Source organism: Hyaena hyaena, unplaced genomic scaffold (genome assembly GCF_003009895.1).
Source record: "Hyaena hyaena isolate Hyena2069 unplaced genomic scaffold, ASM300989v1 scaffold_683, whole genome shotgun sequence".
In the NCBI taxonomy this organism is placed as follows: Eukaryota; Metazoa; Chordata; class Mammalia; order Carnivora; family Hyaenidae; genus Hyaena; species Hyaena hyaena.
The window spans coordinates 894,752-915,253 of NW_024081314.1; the positions used below are offsets into that span (position 1 = coordinate 894,752).

The 20,502-nt window shown below is 35.4% G+C and overlaps 1 protein-coding gene across 1 annotated transcript in view; it reads right to left on the reverse strand.

Moving 5' to 3' along the window:
• Nucleotides 1-20,502, reverse strand: part of MAP4K5 (mitogen-activated protein kinase kinase kinase kinase 5) — a 109,907-nt gene that overhangs the window by 61,771 nt on the left and 27,634 nt on the right. The gene's annotated exons all lie outside the window — the stretch shown is intronic.

Here is a 20,502-nt window from a genome sequence, read left to right on the forward strand (position 1 = left end):
GTGGGAGATGAGCTAGATGGGTGATGGGTATTAAAGAGGGCACTTGTGACGAGCACTGGATGTTGTAGGGGAAGTGATGAATCACTGAATTCTACTTCTGAAACCAATATTGCATTGCATGTTAACTAAATAAATTGAAATTAAAAAAAAAAGTAGGGGCTCCTGGTGGCTCAATCAGTTAAGTATCCAACTTCAGCTGAGGTCATGATCTCGCAGTTGAGGAGTTTGAGTCCCACATCGGCTGTCTGCTGTCCGCACAGAGCCCACTCCACCCCACTTCTCCCTCACTTACAAGCTCTTTCAAAAAATAAACATTAAAAAAAAGTAATTTTGCTTTCTTCTTATATGTACTTGCCAATTTATCACAAACTTGTTGGGGTTATTTAGGAAAAGTTAAATTAAAATGAAATACTGGTTAGGGACACCTAGTCTGAGTTCAGCTCAGGTCATGATCTCTCAGTCAGTGAGTTCGAGCCCTACACTGGGCTCCTGTGCTAACAGTTCAGGGTCTGGAGACTGCTTTGGTTCTGTCTCTCTTTCTCTGCCCCTCCCCTGCTACTGCTCGTTCTTTCTCTCTATCACTGTCTCTCTCTCTCTCTCAAATAATAAACATAAAAAAATTTTTTTAAATGAAATATTGGTTAGTTATGGGAATTTCATGGTTATTATAGGAACACCACCTAAAACGGTACTGTCACCTCACCATCAAAATTCATTTTGTAGTCTTTTTTTTCTTAAGTTTTTATTTTAATTCCAGTTAACATACAGCATTATGTTAGTTGCAGGTGTACAATACAGTGATTCAACAATTCTATACATTACTCATTGCTCATCATGTTAAGTGTGCTCTTAATCTCTTTCACCTATTTCACCCACCTCCCCTCTGGTAACCATCAATTTGTCTCTATATTTAAGAGTCTGTTTTTTTGTTTCTTTGTTCATTTATTTCTTAAATTACACATATGAGCGAAATGGTTTGTCTTTCTCTGACTTATTTCACTTAGCATGATACCCTCTAGATCCATCCATGTTGTTGTAAAAGGCAAGCTTTCATTCTAAAAAACAAAAACAAAATAAAATAAACATCCTATTTCTTAATTGTGTGCCAGTAGAAGGGGCTTAATGGAGATAATACAAAACAGATGATGATCTGTGTTTCCCATTATCAATTTATGCAGAAGTAGGGAGTAAATCCTCCAAATTACGGTAAAAAGCCTGCTCACCAAGGTGTATAGACTTTCTTTGTCCACTCCTGGGCACCAGAATATTGTTTCTCCTTATATCTCGCTCCTCTACCTTCACCTTTTCCATTACAGCATTAAAACTGATTCTTTACACATGCTAATGCTAATCTTCAACAGGCTAGATTCTAATTATCCTTCACTCTATCAGGAAGCCCTGAATTACAAATGAAAGAAGCGTAAAGAATTATCTAACTTTGTTAATACATGCTACTCTTTGGATTTCAGTCTACTCACTTTTAAATGTTCACAGAAGTCATATAAGAACTGTGCTGAAAAATGCTTTAGTTAAGTCTGGAATTTAGAAAAGATTTTCTGACAGGAGTAACTTCACAAATGATGCCTAACTTTTTTTTTAAATAAAATTTTAAACAGAACACGTTTCATCTCAGTAGCCTAAACATGCTTATGATTATTTTAAACCATAGTTTTATCATTTTGCAGAACACACAAAATTGTATATGGGCAATTTCCACTGCCTGTGCCCCTGTAAGGGAGCAGAGCACAGATGATAGAAAAGGTTTTTTTTTTTTTTTTCCCCCAGTGAATGCCTTTTATTTTTTTAATTGTTTTATTTTTAAATTTACATCCAAATTAGTTAACATATGTATAACACTTAGTGATCATCCCCTGTGTATAACACCTGGTATGACGCCTAACTTCTTAATGGTGTCTAAATTCTTAAACTGACCTATAAAAGCCAGTAATATGGCTGAATGAATACTAATAACAAATTACTACTTCCTGGGGAAATTTTGCTGAGGCCCACCTCACAACTTTCAGCAGAAGCTATGTGAGGTTTCTGCCAGAAAAGGTGGGGCCTTGGTGAGACTAAGCAACAGTTTTTTACAGTTGTAGATGGAAACTAGAGTTTACAAGAATAGGTCATTAATAACTCGTATGTTTGAGGACTGTGCCTTCTTTCATATATTTAGTGAATAAACTCTAGTTTTGAATATGTTCTTCGTATACCTGTTTCACCACTGACTTAAGCTTTAATCCGAAGAGGGTAGGCTCTTTTTTTAATTGAAATTGTGCCATGGAACAGACTTACATAAAGATAATTATTTTTGTAGTCTATCCTGAAAGGCAGATAAACTAAATGCAGTTATTATTTCAGAAGTAGCTATTCTTTGATGGCTTACATCAGCTTCTTCAAAATGATCTAAACTGGGGTTTATTTTTTTCTTCTGTTTGGGTGATGCCAGACTACTGTTTCCTTTCCATGAAATATATCATAAAATCCACTCGATTCAGACACCTCAGGCCTAGAGGTTCCAGCACTGTTGTTCACGTATAAATGGGTTTTTGAGGAGTTTATTTTCTCAAAAAAGAGAGGCTTCATTCTTCACACTTAGGCAAGGTGAAGATGAACTAGCTGAGAAATACAAAACCCCACGTCTGCAGCTTTGACGAAGTACCCGCCATTTCCATCTGGAGGTCTTGCCAGCACCCTGAATATAATATGCCCCAAGACACCAGTATCTTCTTTTAAAAACCAATTTTTTCTTTGGACTTTCTACTTGTGTTAATGACACTTTTTTTCTAAAGGACTAACCTCTGGCAGCCTCTCCATAGCCCTCTTAAGAGAACTGACCTCTATGCAGCAAGAACTACAATTTGTGTCATGTGATCTTCTATTTGCTGAAGGCACAGAGGTGGACAACTGACCTAAAAAAAATAAGATGAACTAATCACATTTGGTCTCTTGAAAATCTGAACCATGGAGACTAAGTCACTGATAATCAGTAGAATCACGTTAAAAGTGGAATATCAGAGTAGGAATTTATGAATGATTGTGGCTAAGGTTACTAGAGATGTACTGAAAACCTGGTTTATAAATATGTCCTTATATACAAAGGGAAAGATCCACCAGAGCTTCAATGTGTGCCAAAGCATAGGCAGAAAAAGCTGGGAAATCGCCAAGAGCAGAAGCTTATTACTTTAGTCCTCCTTTAAGGGTGTGTGTATGTGTGTCTGGCTGGCAGTCTTAAGGAATTCAGCCTGATACTCCTAGGAAAAAAGAGGGGCCCTCTTTAGCCAAAAAAGTGATCCAGAGAGAGAAGAATGGTAGCTCTGTGTCTGGGATGGCAGCTGTGTCTGGGATGGTTGACACTGGAATGAGGCCTGTGTCTTAGTACTCTTAAGACTGGCTTGAGCCCTGGAAGGTAGCTATAAAGAAGAAATGGACAGTGCAGGTATTAGTTATTTCATTCTGGGTTCTAGATGGTACTGACACTGGGATTTGCATTTAAAAAAATTTTTAACTGTTGCATTAGGGTTCCCAGTTAGAATGTTCAGTGACTACTAGCGCAGTGATTGCAGCCTCTACCAATGTTTCAAGACCAATATTCAAAGACAGATTTGGTAATAAAGGTAGTAAGCACTGTAATGTCCTAAAACCCAACTTTTAAAGAGGGAGAAACTCTACTGCTGTCTCTTGCTCCTAAGCCACTTCCTATCATGATACTACAACCCTAAACTACCTTTTTTTTTTAAGTTTTGTTTTTAAAGTTTATTTACTTATTTTGAGCAGGGGAAGGACAGTGAAGGGATGGTAAGAGAGAGAATCCCAAGCAGGTTCTGCACTGACAGTGCAGAGCCCAACTCGAGGCTCGAACTCACAAATTGTTAAGATCATGACCCAAGCCACAATCAAGATTTGAATGCTTAACTGACTGAGCCATGCCAGTGCCCCTAAACTACAGTTTTTAACTGGACTGAGCAGCCTGTTCCCCCAAACAGGCTACTCTATAAAAAAATGTGGCCTTAATATCTGGGGTCACTTAGGCAGTTGATTTTTGCTTTCAGCTTCTTAGTTTTGAATACAATTAGCTAATGTCAGTGTTTATTCAGCTATCAGATGCTTCTGCTATAATCAGTCCATCAAGATTAGGATCAGGTTGGACTCCTGTTAACACCACACTTAAGGCATTTCTAAAAACATAAGGAAAGAAGACAAGCCTTGGAAGGCAACAGACTACAACTATTTAGGACCTACTGGTTGACATAAAGGACTCAGGCATTCACATTCGGGGAATGAACAGGAGTAAACTGGTTGGACTCCTCCAGGGTCCTCTGGATTATACTTGGATTCAATATCCTTTTAAGGGTTTCTTGCAACCAAACGGGTTCTAAAAGATAGTACTTGGGAAATGATTAAAAGCCACATGCCCCCTTAAAAAAATAAAAAAAGAAGGGTACTAGTTAGGTATTAAAAATCTGGTTGTGATGAAATGGAAGGCAGCAGTAAGATTCACCGCATACTCCCTCAAATAATATGGTAGTGGATCATGGATTTAATACTGAAGTAATCAATTAAACCAGTATCTATAATTACATGAACAGCTGCTGACCTAAAGCAATTTAAAGGGCTTAAAGTTGGGGCGCCTGGGTGGCTTAGTCGGTTAAGCGTCCGACTTTCGCTTAGGTCATGATCTCGCGGTTCGCGGGTTCGAGCCCCGCGTCGGGCTCTGTGCTGACTGCCAGCTCGGAGCCTGGAGCCTGTTTCAGTCTGTGACTCCCTCTCTCTCTGACCCTCCCCTGCTCACGCTGTCTCTCTCTCTCTCCTAGAAATAAATAAAAAACATTAAAAAATTTAAAAAAATTTAAAAAAAAAAAAAAAATAAAGGGCTTAAAGTTGAGTTATAGTATGGTGCCTTTAACAACACAGCAATAAAAGGACAATGCTAATTTCCAGAACACCTGGCCAAAGGCATAGAGAGAGAAATAGCACCATTATGAAGCCCTAGAGCCCAAATCAGAAAGTCATCTTTGGAACTGCTGAATCATGACATCATAGCCCCAGCTGACTTTACAACTGCAATAGGTTAAGGGGGAGGAAAAAAAAAAAAAAAAAGAAAAAAAAAAGACCCTGAAAAGTAGAATGGGAATACCTGGGAGTAGATCAGATAATTCCCAGGCTCCTGGCAATACATGTTCCTCTTTCTAGCAAAAGAAGTAAAATCAACTCTGTTAAGGAGTAGACTTCCTATTGAAGTGTGGCCTATGATTAGAATGTCAATACAGCATGAGCTAAAAAATATACAAAATCAGAGCAAGGAAGAGATTAAATCCAGAAATAACTGTTGACTTCTAGGGAACATATTCAAAACCTAGAATTATTTGGTTGGTTGGTTGGTTTTGTTTTTTTCTCCCACACCCCCTCGCCACCCACTAACAGTTTGGAAAAGAAGCTATTTCTATTCTTCAGAAGTTACCCTAGAAACTTCAATGTGCATACTTTCCTTGGTAAAGGCTACACGTAACTCCTATCTTTCCCCCCCTTTCAAACAATATAATAACATTAGAAAGCTTTAACTCTATTACCTCTTCCCAACTCATGCTACTGTTGGCCAGAATATTAGTTTTTTTCTCACAAAGATCATCTTCACTATTATTATTTTTTACTGAAGTATGCCTTATTTTTTAGAAACTTACTCATTTTTAATCACTTTCTTTGCTCTTCCTTTTTGCAACTCAGAGTTACCACCTGGTATCACATTCCTTTTGCTTACTATTTACCTTTTAGAATTTTCTTTAGTGAAGTTCTACTGTTGACAAACATGGTTAGCTTCTGTATGAAAAGGCCTATTATCCTGCCTTCATTATTAAAAGGTATCTTCACTGGATGTAGAATTCTAGGTTGATAGTCCTCTTCTTTTAGCTCTTTGAAGATATCCACCGTCTTATACCTTCACTGTTTTTGGTAAGTCGCTGTTAAGTCTTCATAGTCCTTCTGTAGTTAATGTCTTCCTTCTCTAGTTGATTTAAAGATTTTGTCTTCAGTATTTTGCAGTTTCACTATGATATATGCAAATGTGCACTTAAAAATTTTTTTTTCTGGTTGGAATTCTTAAATATTTGGCGTTTCCTATCAGTTCTGGAAAATTTTTCAACATAAATGCTTCAAACATTCCCTCTGCCCAAATGTATCCCTACTCTAATTAGATCTCAGTTGAATCTTTTCACTGTATCTTCCATGTATTTTACATTTTCATATTTTTGGTCTGCTTCGCTGTGCTTGCTATATTTTGCAGTCTCTTTATTTCCTCTGCAGCTATGTCTAACTTGTTACATCTATTGAATGTTAAATTTGTAATTATTTTTCATTTCTAGAAGATCAGTTTGGTTATTTTAACAATCTGCTTTTTTCAATAGTTTATCACTTTTTACTCATATTTTCATGACTTTTATTTATCTAATCATATCCTATATTGAGTATATAATTCCAAAATCTGATGTCTTCATGTTCTGTTGTTTCTATTTCTTGCTCAAGGCACCTTAATTCCTTGTGTCTTCTGTGATTTCTGACTTTGAACTCTTATTTCCTGGAACTTTATCTATTGGAATTCCTTGAAGCCTGGGTCAAAGTTGAGAAACTACACTTGTTTCCGTGAGGTGTCTGGGTGTGCTATCCTAGGAGACATTTGCAACTACAAAACTAAGGTTTTTAAAGCCACACACCCACAGTGTGACTCCAATTCAAGACAGGCAATATTTTTTGATAGCTGCTGGTTGGGCAATAGGCAAGTTTATTTCTAGTTTACCCATACTAAAAGTCTTTTGAGCTCCCAGGTTTTTGAAGGGTGGTGACTCTTTACCTAGGATCAGTGTTGGACTCGGTCTCCTATCCCTTTTGCCCTCTGTGAAGGATGTAAAAGGCAAATCACAATTTTGTTTCGTTCAAAAAAGTTTCCTCAAGATTTAAGCCAGCCCCAGTGTCCTGCCTATTTCTCTAGGTTTTTAGAATTTGATTATTCCTTACTTTCTTACAAGATACTCAAGCTTTTTGTGTCTGTCCTCACCTATGAGGATATAATAAAATCAGATGATTATTTTGAGAATTAACTTGATATCTCTAAGACACATATTACGTACCACAGAAGTGTGTTACTATTATTTCTACTGCATTGGTGTATTTTAAAAGATTAGAAAACTTTTAATCTATCATGTTTTGTGTTTTTTAGCAATAGTAAGATTAGGTAAGGTAACTGGCCTGGAGCAATTAAAAATATCTAATTATTTTATTCTATAGCTGTTAATGTATCATTCTGAAAATGTGTAAGTAAAGCAATTGTTGTTCCTTATTTTTACATGTGACATGAAAACAAACTCCTCAGGACAGCTAAAATGTACTTTTTATTAGGATTAGGAAACTATTACATAAAGGACTATGTTTTAGACTTGCTAGTTTTATCCCATTAAAATTTGAAATTGGAGGCTTAATTTTTTAAAAACTTTTTAAATGTTTATTTTTGAGAGAGACAGAGTACACAAGAGTGGGTGGGGGCAGAGAGAGAGGGGACAGAGGATCTGAAGCAGGCTCTGTGCTGACAGCAGTGAGCCCGACACAGGGCTCAAGCTCACAAACTGTGAGACGATGACCTGAGCCGAAGGTGAATGCTTAACCAGCTGAGCCACTCAGGCGCCCCCAAAATTGGATGTTTTAAAGCACTGTTTTCCATTCTTAAGTAATCATAAAATCACCTAGTAATTACAGATTCCCAGGCTCACTCTATCCTTTTTAACGAAAATCTTCAAGAGATTCCTAAGATCAGTTAAGTTCCAGAAACACTGTTTTAGGTAATTCTGTTTGGATAAGTATTTTCTGAGTTACAAGTACCTGATTTATAAACAGTTTATAACAAAAGCCACTTATATCGATACAACTATTCTATTCCAAGATGATGCATCCTCATTCTTCGTTTTGGAGAACAGCAAATCTGTCAGACAACTTTAACACCTGGCTACTGGTATACATAATTATCTGATTTTTAAGTATATATAAATTTATTCAATATATTTAAACAAACATAAAAATATATAAATATATTAAATATATGTAAATAAATATGTATTTATTTCACACTACTTCCCTTCACTCCTTTGCGTGGTGGGAAGGAAAGAGTGTGATAAACACGCATATATATAATTTCTGTCTCACCTTCTTCTGACAGTTAACTCCGTATCAGGCAATCTTTCTTTCTCACAAACACATCTATCTTCCTTAATCTGCTTACTTATTTCTCTCTATCATCTAATTCCTGGTCATTCACTCCAGGAAAATCTCATTCTCTACTGTTTTGTTTTATGCATAGAACAAAAAACCTAAACATGCCTAGTAAATTTAAAAACTACTATTGTAACATCTACTCAGGAAAAGGAAAGTCAAAGTCCTGAAGTTAAACTGGACCAACAAAAATGCACAGAAGTACCTGCTATTACTAGAGCCTTTGCAAGTGCCTAGATATCCTCCTCAAAATATCCTTAAGATTTGATTTTCTAATATCTTACGGAGAGTTTTTGCATCTACAATTATGAAAGGCATGGGTCTGTAGTTTTTGTTTTTATACTGCCTTTGGTTTTGGTATGAAGGTAATGCTAGCATTATACAATGAGGCAGGTATGTAACATTGGGTGCTGACCCTGTGAGGCATTATGAATGTATTAGTGAAAAACAAACAAAAACAGACAAAACACTTGCTCTCTCAGTGGGTGTCAGAAAGTTAAACAAATAAATACATGTCAAGTAGTGATAACTGCTAAGAAAAGTTAACTAATGCTCAGGAACACAGAATGATGGAGTTAAGTGATTTAAGTTAAGATTAAAAAGATGGATTTTACATAGACTGAATGGTTAGAAAGGCCTTTCTGGTAAGGTGACTAAGGTGACATTTGAGGAAATAGATGAATATAGTGAGCGAGTAGCTTAAATGGATCCCTACGAGAATAGTATTCGAGACACAAGGAACAGCAAATATATTAAGTTTTATTTATTTATTTATTTTTTCAAATAGTTTATTGTCAAATTAGTTTCCACATTAATATATTAAGTTTTAAAGCAGGAGTGTGTTCGGCACATTAGAAAACAGAGAGAAGTCCAGTGTTTCTGAAGTAAACCAGAACAGTGTTAAAAAAGATGAGACCAGTGAAGGATTAGAAGGCCAGATCAAAAATAGCCTTTTCAGCCATTATCATAAGGACTTGGATTTTAATCCAAGCAAGATGCACGGCTTTGAGGTTTTTGAGCAATATAGTATCTTAGTTTCTGAAGTATTGCTCTGGTTGCTGTGTTGACAACAGACTCAACATAGCATATGGGGGGGTGGGGAAGGAAAATGTTGGGGGGGGGGAGTGTTGATATCACAAGGTCTTTAGCATAGTGATCACTGAGATAACTCATGCTAGAAGTGAAGTGGCTTAGACCAGAGTGGCAGCAAAGAAAGTGCTGAGAAAATTAAGTCTGGATATATTCTGAAGGTGGAGTTTTTGAAGGTAGGAATGTTTATTTTTTAAATGTTCCACAGGTGATTTTCACCCACCCTCCTTTCCTTAATAGAACCACTAATGTAATTCCTAGGAAGCTGTCTGAAGTTATGCAGTTATTAAGTGGTAGACGATGTTTAGAACCCTAGCAATCTGTCTCCAGAGCCCCAAACCTATTCTGTCTCTTAAATCCCTAAAATTCTGTTCCTTTCATGTGACAATGTTTTGGAGAGGACTATAACCGTGACTAACTGGTACTGTCAATTGCTGGTATTGCTGACTAATACCAGCAAACTATTCTTTAATATTATATATTGAACTTTCACTAACTTTAACATATTTTAATATTTCCACAAAAAGTGAAACAAGATTTTCCAATTGTTATTTCACTAAATAACAATTGGTATATAATTTTCCTATCACAAGTATTTCTACTATACGTATTGTTCATATTTCCTACTTTAATCCTCTACTAATAAATATTCACAGAAAACTATCAGAAACCTGTCTAGTTCTATATAGGTATCAATAATGGAAATGACTTTTTAAAACTAAAAACTTCTATTTTATTTTGTATTATTGTATCACATTAATATTATCTTACAATAGTCAATATATAAAAATATAAAGAACAAAATAAAAATTACCCATAAATTCACTATCCAGAGACCATTCACATTTTGACGTCTTCTTCCCGTCCCATAAATATTTAAGGTTTCTCCTACCATATACACAAATTGGGACTCCTACTCTACAGTTTCACAACATATTTTGTAAACACTGTGTCATTAAAAATCATTTAAAAGGCATCCAAATTGGAAAGGAAGAAGTAAAATTACTGGTTTGCAGATGATATGTAGAAAAACTAAAGATTCCACAAAAAGCTTTTAGCATAAATAAATTCAGCAAAGTTCTAAGACACAAAATCAACGCCAAAAAAACCAGTTGTGTTTCTATACACTAATAATAATCAGAAAAGGAAATTAAGAAAATAATTCTATTTACAAGAGCATCAAAAAAGAATAATATACTTAGGAAGGAACATGACCAAGGAGGTAAAGTACACTGAAAACTACAAAACATTGCTGAAAGAAATTAAAGATGACCCAAAGAGAAAGATATACCATGTTCAGGAATAAGATAATTTACTATTATTAAGATGTCAATAAAATACCCAAAGCAATCTACAAATTCAATGTAATCTGTATCAAAATCCCAAAAGCATTTTCTTGGGAGAAAGAGGAAAAAAATCATCTTAAAATTCATATGGAATTTTATGTGGAAATTCATGTGGAAATTTAAGGGACCACAAATAATTTTGAAAAAGAACAGAGTTGGAAGACTCACACTTTCAGATTTCAAAACACATTACAAAGCAACAATAATAAGAAGAGTATGCTACTTCTGTGAAGATAAGACATATAGATCAATGGTACAGAGTAGAAAGCCCAAAATAAACCCACACAATTCATGGTCAAATGATCTTTGACAAGCGTGTCAAGACCACTCAAAGTGGAAAAGTCATTTCAACAAATAGTGTTGGGAAAACTGAGTATCTTCATACAAAAGAATGGAGTTTGACCCTTATCTTATATATGAACAAAAACCAATTCAAAATGAATTAAAGATCAAAAGGTAAGATTCAAAATTATAAAACTCTTAAAAACTTTCTAACATTGGATTTGGTAGGAATTTCTTAGATATGATATCAAAAGCACAAGTAACAAAAGCAAAAGTAGATGAATGGGACTATGTCAAAAGTAAAATTTTTTGTTCATCAAAGGACACAATCAAGAGTGAAAAGACAACCTGTGGAATGGGTGAAAATATTTGCAAACCATATATCTGATAAGTGGTTAATATCCAAAATATATAAAGAATTCCTACAACTCAACAACAAAAAATAAATAATCCAATTAAAAATGGGCAAAAGACTTGAATAGATATTTCCCCAAAGAGATATACAAATGGTCAACAAGCATATAAAAAGATGCTCAGCATCACTAACCATCAGAGAAATGCAAATCAAAACTATGAGATGTCACTTCACACACACATCAGGAAAGCTATTATTAAAAATAACAGGGGGGTGCCTGGGTGCCATGTAGGGCTCTGTGCTGACAGCTAGCTCAGAGCCTGGTGCCTGTTTCAGATTCTATGTCTCCGTCTCTCTCTGACCCTCCCCTGCTCATGCTGTCTCTCTCTCTCTCTCTCTCTCAGAAATAAATAAAACATTAAAAAAATAAAAATAACAGAATAACAAGTGTTAGTAGGGACACGGAGAAGGTGAAACTCTTCTGTACTATTGGTGGTACTGTACACTGGTACAATCACTATGGAAAACAGTATGGCAGTTCCTTAAAAAATTAAAAATTTATGATTTAGTAATCCTCTATCTATGTATATACCCCCCCCCAAATTGAAAGCAGGTATCAAAGAGATATTCACATGCCCATGTGCATAGTGGCACTATTCACGATAGCTGAGAGGTAGAAGGAACCCAAATGTCCATCAACAGATGGATAAATAGATTAACCAAACACAGCAGAATACTATGCAACCTTTAAAAAAGGAAGGAAATCCCATCACATACTAAAACATGGATGAATCTTAAGGATATTATGCTAAGTGAAATAAGCTACTCACAAAAGGACACATACTGTATGATTTCAATTACAGGAGGTATCTAAAGCAATCAAAATTATAAATATAGAAAGGAGATGGTGGTTACCAGGAGCTTGGGGGGGGGGTGGGGGGAGCGGACAGGAAAGGAATTGTTGTTTAATGGATATGGGCTTTCAATCTACAAGATGAAAAAGTTCCAGAGATCTGTTTCACAACAAAGTAAATATACTTAACATCACTAAACTATAAGCTTAAAAATGGTTAAGATGGTAAGGCTTATAATAGGTACTTTTATCATAATAGAATAATTTAAAATTATGTGAATCTAGCCTAATTTATTTAACCATTTCGCTATGGTTGGATATTCAAGTTTTTAAAAAACTCTTTTCAAATATGTGTTTTAAAAGTAAAATTCCAGTAATCTAAAACATTTGGTATTATTTATAGTAAAATTATAATACAAAAAGTAGTTCTTTTAATTATATAATTAATTATATAATTAAAAGTAGTTCTTTTAATTAATATTTGTAATACTTAGCAATGGGAAAAGCCTTTTGCACTGGTAGTACTAAATACATTTCTGCAGTTTATGAAAACAATGTTAAAGACAGATACCAAAGAGAAAACTGATTTTACTGTACAGCTAATACATTAACAGTATCACTTCCAGAAAACTGATTAATTCAATGCAAATATTTTCAGGTAACTTTCAAATGTCTTCTTGATTTGTTTTTGTTGGTAATAAGAAGTTTCTTCTACTGAGCAAAATGAACACAATGTAAATACAACACTCATTCCTAACAAAACATTTTCTTTGGGACACCTATCTTAGACTCTGAAAACTCACCTAGAGAGAAAATCCTTATCAGTTTTAAATTCATTAATTTAGAATCAGACATGGAAGTTCATTCACCTTTTAAATTACACAGTAACAAAAAGTATCTTCATTTCAGTGTCATATTGTGTTCTGAGTAGAACTAACTGAAACTGAGTATCCTAGCATTACAAAGTGAGTTTTACATATAAAATGGCAAAAAATGTCTATTTGGCCCTTATGAGCTTTCTGTATCTCTTATTTAAAGCAAATTAAAAAAAAAAAACAACAACACTGGTGAGGATTTGGGACCTCAACTTAACTTTTCTACCAATTTAGACTTGAACTTTCCAAGTAGTGAAGACAAGATACTTATTAAGTAATATTAACTTAATATTTTATTTCACAGATAATTTTGAAAAATCAAAATTCTTAAGATTTTAAAACAGAAGTTAAATACTAAAAACCAAAAACATACCACTTAACCAGAATAGCTGACATTTGTGCTATTTGGCCAAAGCTCCTACTTTGAGACTTCTTTCAAGAACATTAACAAGGCAAACTAAAACGGTTGTTTAAATTTTTATATACTTTTTGGCTTTTTAAAAATTTACTTGCTCTGCTTATACATCCAGGAAACAAGATGAAGTATTATTAAAACACAATTGAGTAAAGTTTCAAACATTAATTCAGAAATAAAGATTCCGGGGCATCTGGGTGACTCAACAGCTGGCTAAGCATCTTCATTTGGCTCAGTCATGATCTCATGGTTTGAGTTCAAGTCCCACATCAGGGTCTGTGCTGACAGCTCTGTGCTGGAGCCAGCTTTGGATTCTGGTTCTTCCTCTCTCTCTGCCCCTCCCTGCTCACACTCGGTCTCTCTCTCAAAAATAAACATAAAAAAGAATAAAGATTCCTATTCATTCTGAAAACTGCCTAAATTAATGAAATACATTTGTTATTTTATTTTAAAATACTGAATTGTTGGGGCGCCTGTGTGGCTCAGTGGGTTGAGTGTCTGACTTCGGCTCAGGTCAGATCTCACTATTCATGGGTTCGAGCCCCACGTCGGGCTCTGTGCTGACGGCTCGGAGCCTGAAGCCTGTTTCAGATTCTGTGTCACTTTCTCTCTGCGCCTCCCCGACTCATGCTCTGTCTCTGTCTCAAAAATAAACTATTTAAAAAAATTAAAATAAAATAAAATAAAATACTGAATTGTTTCATGAATATTTCCAATTCAGCATTTTAAAAAACAAGCACATAAACAACATTATGATGCATTAATCACCCTGGGTAATGATTTTATTAAATCCCATCCTTATAAGTAAGACTCACAATTTTGCTTTGTTTTTAATTGAGGTATAACTGACATACATTATATTAGTTTTAGATGTACAACATAATGATTTGTTATTTGTATATACTGTAAATTGATCACCACAATAAGTCTAGTTAACGTCTGTCAACATTACAACATTTTTTCTTGTGATGCGAACTTTTAGGATTCACTCTCTTAGCAACTTTCACATATGCAAGATAGTATTACTAACTACAGTCACCAGGCTGTACTTTACATCTCCTGACTTATTTTGTAACTGGACTTTTGTACCTGTTGGCTCCCTTCACCCATTTCACGTATTCCCACCCCTACCCTCCATCTCTGGCAACCACCAATTTGTTCTCTGTATCTAGGAGCTTGGTTTTTGTTTTCATTTAGATTTCATCTATAAGTGAGATCATATGGCATTTGTCTTTCCCTGACTTATTTCACTTAGCACAATACCCTCTAGGTCCATCCATGTTGTCTCAAATGGCAAGATTTCATTCTTTACACACACACACACACACACACACACACACACACACAACTTCTTTATCCATTCATCTATGGACAGACAGGCTAGTTTCATATATATCTTGGCTACTGTAAAAATTGCTGTAATGACAATGGAGGTGCATAAATCTTTTTTAATTAGTGTCTTCATTTTCTTCGGATGAATACCCAGAAGTGGCACTGCCGTATCATATGATGGTTTTAACTCTGTGAGGAACCTCCACACTGTTTTCCAGAGTGGCTGCACCAGTTTAATTTCCATCAAAAGTGCCCAAGGGTTCTCTTTTCTCCATATCCTCACCAACACTTATTTCATGTCCTTTTGAGAAGAGTAATTCTAATAGGTGTGAAGTGATATTTCATTGTGGTTTTGATTTGTATTTCCCTGATGATTAGTGATGTTGAATATGTTTTCATGTGTCTGCTGGCCATTTGTATGTCTTCTTTGGAAAAAAGTCTATTCAGAGCCTTTGTCCATTTTTAAATCAGACTGTTTGGGATTGTTTTTGCTAGTGAGTTGTTCAAAGTTTTTAATAAACTATAAATGAGAGGTGATGTGAGAAGGCAATGAGGGGAAGGGAAAGTAGGATTCTTCTGATGATCAGCTTTCCCAGTAATCTTGCTTCTGTTCTGGCTGTCGGCTGCCACTAGCTACAGACTTGTTGAGCAAAACGTGCATCTGTAAAATGAGTTAGAGGGAAGGCTGAAATTCAGACACAGACAGGAAAACACGGTGACATGCATCATCATAATATCTGCCTGCTTTTCTAAGGCAGTCCTTATGTCTGACGAAAGAGATGGAAAATGAAACTAAAACTCAAAATGGTGTCATCACTATTGTTTATTTTCAATATTAATCACTAGTAAGTCAAACTTTATTTGATTGTCACCATTTGTAAGATGGTCCCCTTATTTAATATGTTTCTAATGAGATATAGAAATGATTTAATCATTCTTAAAGAATAATCATTTGCCTGTGTATACAAGGGGCAACAAAAATAGAGACACAGGAAGGAAAGCTGACATTTTCTTTTTCTACTATTTTTGTGGCTAATTAAAAAAAATTTTTTTTCAGTGATCTATTTTTATTTTTAACTCTAAGTTTCACTTTAGAATTTTTAGGAGTATTACAGTTGCAAAAGCAATCTGTTTCAGTAAAATTTTAAATATAATATTATAAAATTAAATTGTGACAGGCAAGTCAGTACATCTGTAATAAAATTCAGAACTGTACAATCAGTATAAATTTCAATAATCTATTTTTACCCAGGGCAAAAAGTATTATTAAGTTTACAGCTTGGATAACATTTACTTAAAAGGCTTGTTTGTTTTACTAGACAGATGTAAGTTTTTCTAAGTCATACTGGCAAATAATTATCTTTTCATGTCTAAATATAATTCTAAACCAGCTCATCTGTTATATCAATACAAGAAAGCACTTTTGTATTATACTGACTTTAGTGCAATTTTTTAAAAAGTTGCTCATTGAAGAATTCATTTCTGAATTACAGCGGTCTCCAGAATTATTTGAAGTATCTGAACTGAGCGTTGGGAAAATTCATTAGCATACTATCATATTTTTTACCTAATCATTCCCTTAAGTCTGTTCCAAAACTGTGAAAGACATCGTCTACTTCGGCTTTACTAAAAAAGCTTGAGGGAAAAAAAAAAGGGTATACAATCTATAGTCAATATAAAAACATTTTTTAATAGTTCTTTTGATTTTTTTATGTTTATTTTTGAGGGGAGACAGAGAGAGACAGGGTGACAGAGTACAAGCAGGGAGGGGCAGAGAGAGGGAGACAGAATCTAAAACAGGCTCCAGGCTCTGAGCTGTCAGCACAGAGCCCGGTGAGGGGTTCGAACTCATGAACTCTGAGATCATGACCTGAGCTGAAGCCAGATGCTTAACCAACTGAGCCACGCAGGCGTCCCCATAAAAACATTTTTTATAAAAGACCAAGATGGCCTTACAGTTTTCCCTAACATACACAGAGGAAATATCTATAGATTTTTGACTGTGGAAGAAGAATGTGTAATACAAATGATTCTGTATCTAGTCAACTGGTCACTTTTTTTTTTCACTGTAAGGCTACATAACAGTTGGTCTCATGGAGAACATTGGCACAGCTTAGACTTTCTTGCTATAGCAAGCTCAAATTGTATCAGACAACTCTGACCAGTCTAGTCAACTGGTCATTCTTAATCAAAGGCAAAAGAAAGACATTTATAATATTCATTTGTACAAAGACTATTTACTGAGTGCCTACTGTGTGCTGTATTATACTTTTCAGTGCTGAAATAAAATAATCAAGAGATACTACATATTTATTTATATTTACTATCCAAATATATATATGGAAAGCATCAGGCACTCACATGTCCTATGCAGAGAACTAAAATAACAAGGGCTACCTTTAAATTAGGTAGTCAGAAATGAGTCTCTCTGAGGACATGACTTTTAAGCTGGGATTTGAATGACCAGAAGCCTTCTCCTCAAAAGATCATCTACTTCAGGTAGAATGAAGGGCTAGTTTAATCTTGGGCTGTTTAAATAAAAAGAAAATGGAAGCACAGTAGAGAAGGGAAAAAGATACATGATGAGCTCAGAGTAGACAGGGCAAATCATATAGGGTTTTATGAGCAATGTTAAAAACACGAATATTATTCTAGGTATGGATATTATTATTCTAAGTGGATTTGAAAGCTTCAGAGAGGTTTTAAGCAGGAGAGTACTATGATCTGATATGTGTTTAAATGGCCACTCTGGTGGCCTTGTGGAAACTAGATAGATGGTGGGAGATGGGAGGTGTGGGAGAGGAAACAGGGAGATCAGAAGGGTAGAGAAGGTGATAAAGAGAAGTAGACAGATGTAGGATACGTTTTAGAGGTAGAGTTGAAGAAACCTGATAACAGACTGAATGGAATACAAATAAAAGAGAGAAATCAAGGACAATGCCTAGATCTTTGGCTTGGCTAACAGCTCATCAAAATGGGAAAGACTGGGGTGCCTGGGTGTCTCGGTTAAGCGTCCGACTTCAGCTCAGATCATGATCTCAGGGTTTGTGGGTTTGAGCCTCGGGTCAGGCTCTGTGCTGACAGCTAGCTCAGAGCCTGGAGCCTGCTTCACATTCTGTGTCTCCCTTTCTCTCTGTCCCTCCCCTGCTCACGCTGTCTCTCTCTCACTCTCAGAAATAAATAAAACATTAAAAATTTTTTCTTAAAAATGGGAAAGACTGAGGGAAGAACACATTTGGGGTAAACAATCAATTTGTGAATTCAAATTATACTATCCCTAATATGTAAAGAAAAATGTATGTGATGATATGATCCATTCTATTAATATCTGGTACAATATAAACCAATCAGAATCACAAGTACATAGCATAAAAAGACCAATAGTGAGTGCTGAATCCACTGAAACATACAGCAGGCACTGAATCCACTTTAATATAAAACTTAAGTCCAAATAGTTGGTATGTTATAATTCTTAAAAGATATGCAGACTAATGCACACTCATGCTCCAGTATAATAAAAAAGTTCTCAGGCTAAAAACTCTAAATAAACCAAAAATGTCTGAAAATCAGGAGATGAAGAGGAAGGGGGATGTAAATATGTAAAATTCAACATCTTTAAACCTTGAAGTCAACGACTTTCAGTTCTTAAGTTAATAAACCAAAAACACACACTTAAGCATGTTATTCAAAGTCTTAGAAGCCATTCTCTGTTAAAGAGGTTTTTTTTTTTTAAATATTAATTTATTTTTGAGAGAGAGAGAGAGGCAGGCAGAGTGCTAGTGGGGGGAGGGGCAGAGAAAGAGAGGGAGACACAGAACCCTAAACACTCTCCAGGCCCTGAACTGTCAGTACAGAGCCCTTAAGGGGTGGGGATGGATCAAATTCAGGAACTGTGTGATCATGACCTGAGCCAAGTCATATGATTAACCAACTGAACCACCCAGGTGCCCTAGTCATCCTCTATTAAAACTAGATTCTGATGTGGAAACTAATTTGACAATAAACTATTTGTAAAAACAACAACAACAACAACAAAAAACTAGACTCTGTATCCTTCAAATTATCAGCAGTAAAATAAAGGAAACCTCTAGCCATAATATTTTAAAAGCTTCAAAAAACATTAAAAAACAAAAACCACAACAGAAGACCAAACAACTCAATGAACAATAATATAGTGATACACTCATCTATTAAAAGGAGAAAGATTTAGATTGGGTTTATAAAATAAAACTCAAATATAATTAAGAGAAACATCTAAAAACCAATAATGTTTCAGAAAGGATTAAAATAAAGTGACAGGCCCAAGTATAGCAGCTCTACCCATATGTTATATGCCGCACAAATATAAACAAAAAGGGAAATTGGCAAGCTCAACGTTTGACAAAGATAAAGCAAAAAAAAAAAAAAAAGGGCATTAAAGAGCACTAAAAATAACAATCTTTTTTTTTTTACAAATAGTTTATTGTCAAATTAGTTTCCACATAACACTCAGTGCTCATCCCCACAAGTATCCTCCTCCATGCCCATCACCCCCCTCCCCCCACATCCATCAGTCCTCAGTTTTTGTCAGCATTCAAGAGTCTCTCATGGTTTGCCTCTCTCCCATTCCCCCACCATTTCCCCCCTTCTTCTCCCCCTTGTTCCTCCGTCAAGTTCTTCCTAATCCTCCTATACGTGCAAACATATGATATTTGTCCTTCTCTGCCTGACTTATTTCGCTCGGCATAACACCCTCAAGGTCCATCCATGTTGCTACACATGGCCAGATTTCATTCTTTCTCACTGCCATGTAGTATTCCATGGTCTAGATAAACCACATCTTCTTGATCCATTCATCTGTTGATGGACACTTAGGCTCTTTCCATGTTTTAGCTATTGTTGAGAGTGCTGCTATGAACATTGGGGTACATGTGCTCCTATGCATCAGCATTTCTGTATCCCTTGGGTAAATTCCTAGCAGTGCTATTGCTGGGTCATAGGGGAGTTCTATTGTTAGTTTCCTGAGGAACCTCCACACTGTTTTCCAGAGGGGCTGAACCAGTTTACATTCCCACCAACAGTGTAGGAGGGTGCCCGTTTCTCCACATCCTCGCCAGCATCTAGAGTTCTCTGTTTTGCTCATAAAAATAACAATCTTATCACAAAAAATTATGAAAAACTATCTGCCAGAAACAAAACAAATAAATCCAGTAAAATCAATGACTTGCATAAATTATCAATAGTAACTAACTAGAAAGCATAAGTGGGGGAAAATACCCTTCATAACAGTAAGAAATCTCATAAATATGAATTATGTATCAAGTTATACTACCTTCCTGAAGACTTGAATATGAAACATTCTTCCTTTTGTCAAAATGCCAAATTAAATGCTAAATTAACCTCACAAGCATTTTTCTCTTCAATAGAAATGATTTAATGTCTCCTGAAAAAATATTATGAAAACAGAAAGGAAATAACTGAAAAATAAAAGCAATGAAGATTTAAAATGCAGTGAAAAGCAAGAGCTATCAAAAACAGGGTAGTAGTGAACAAAGAACAGGAAGGAAAAACGATCACTGGAACAGAAAACAAAACCCATGGTTACTTGGAAATTCAGTTTATGACAATCAAAGCATTTCGAACATTCAAATAAAGGACAAGACTCTGTAATAAACAGTGTTGGGAAACTGTCCAGCCACTTGAAAAAGAACAAACCTAGCTAG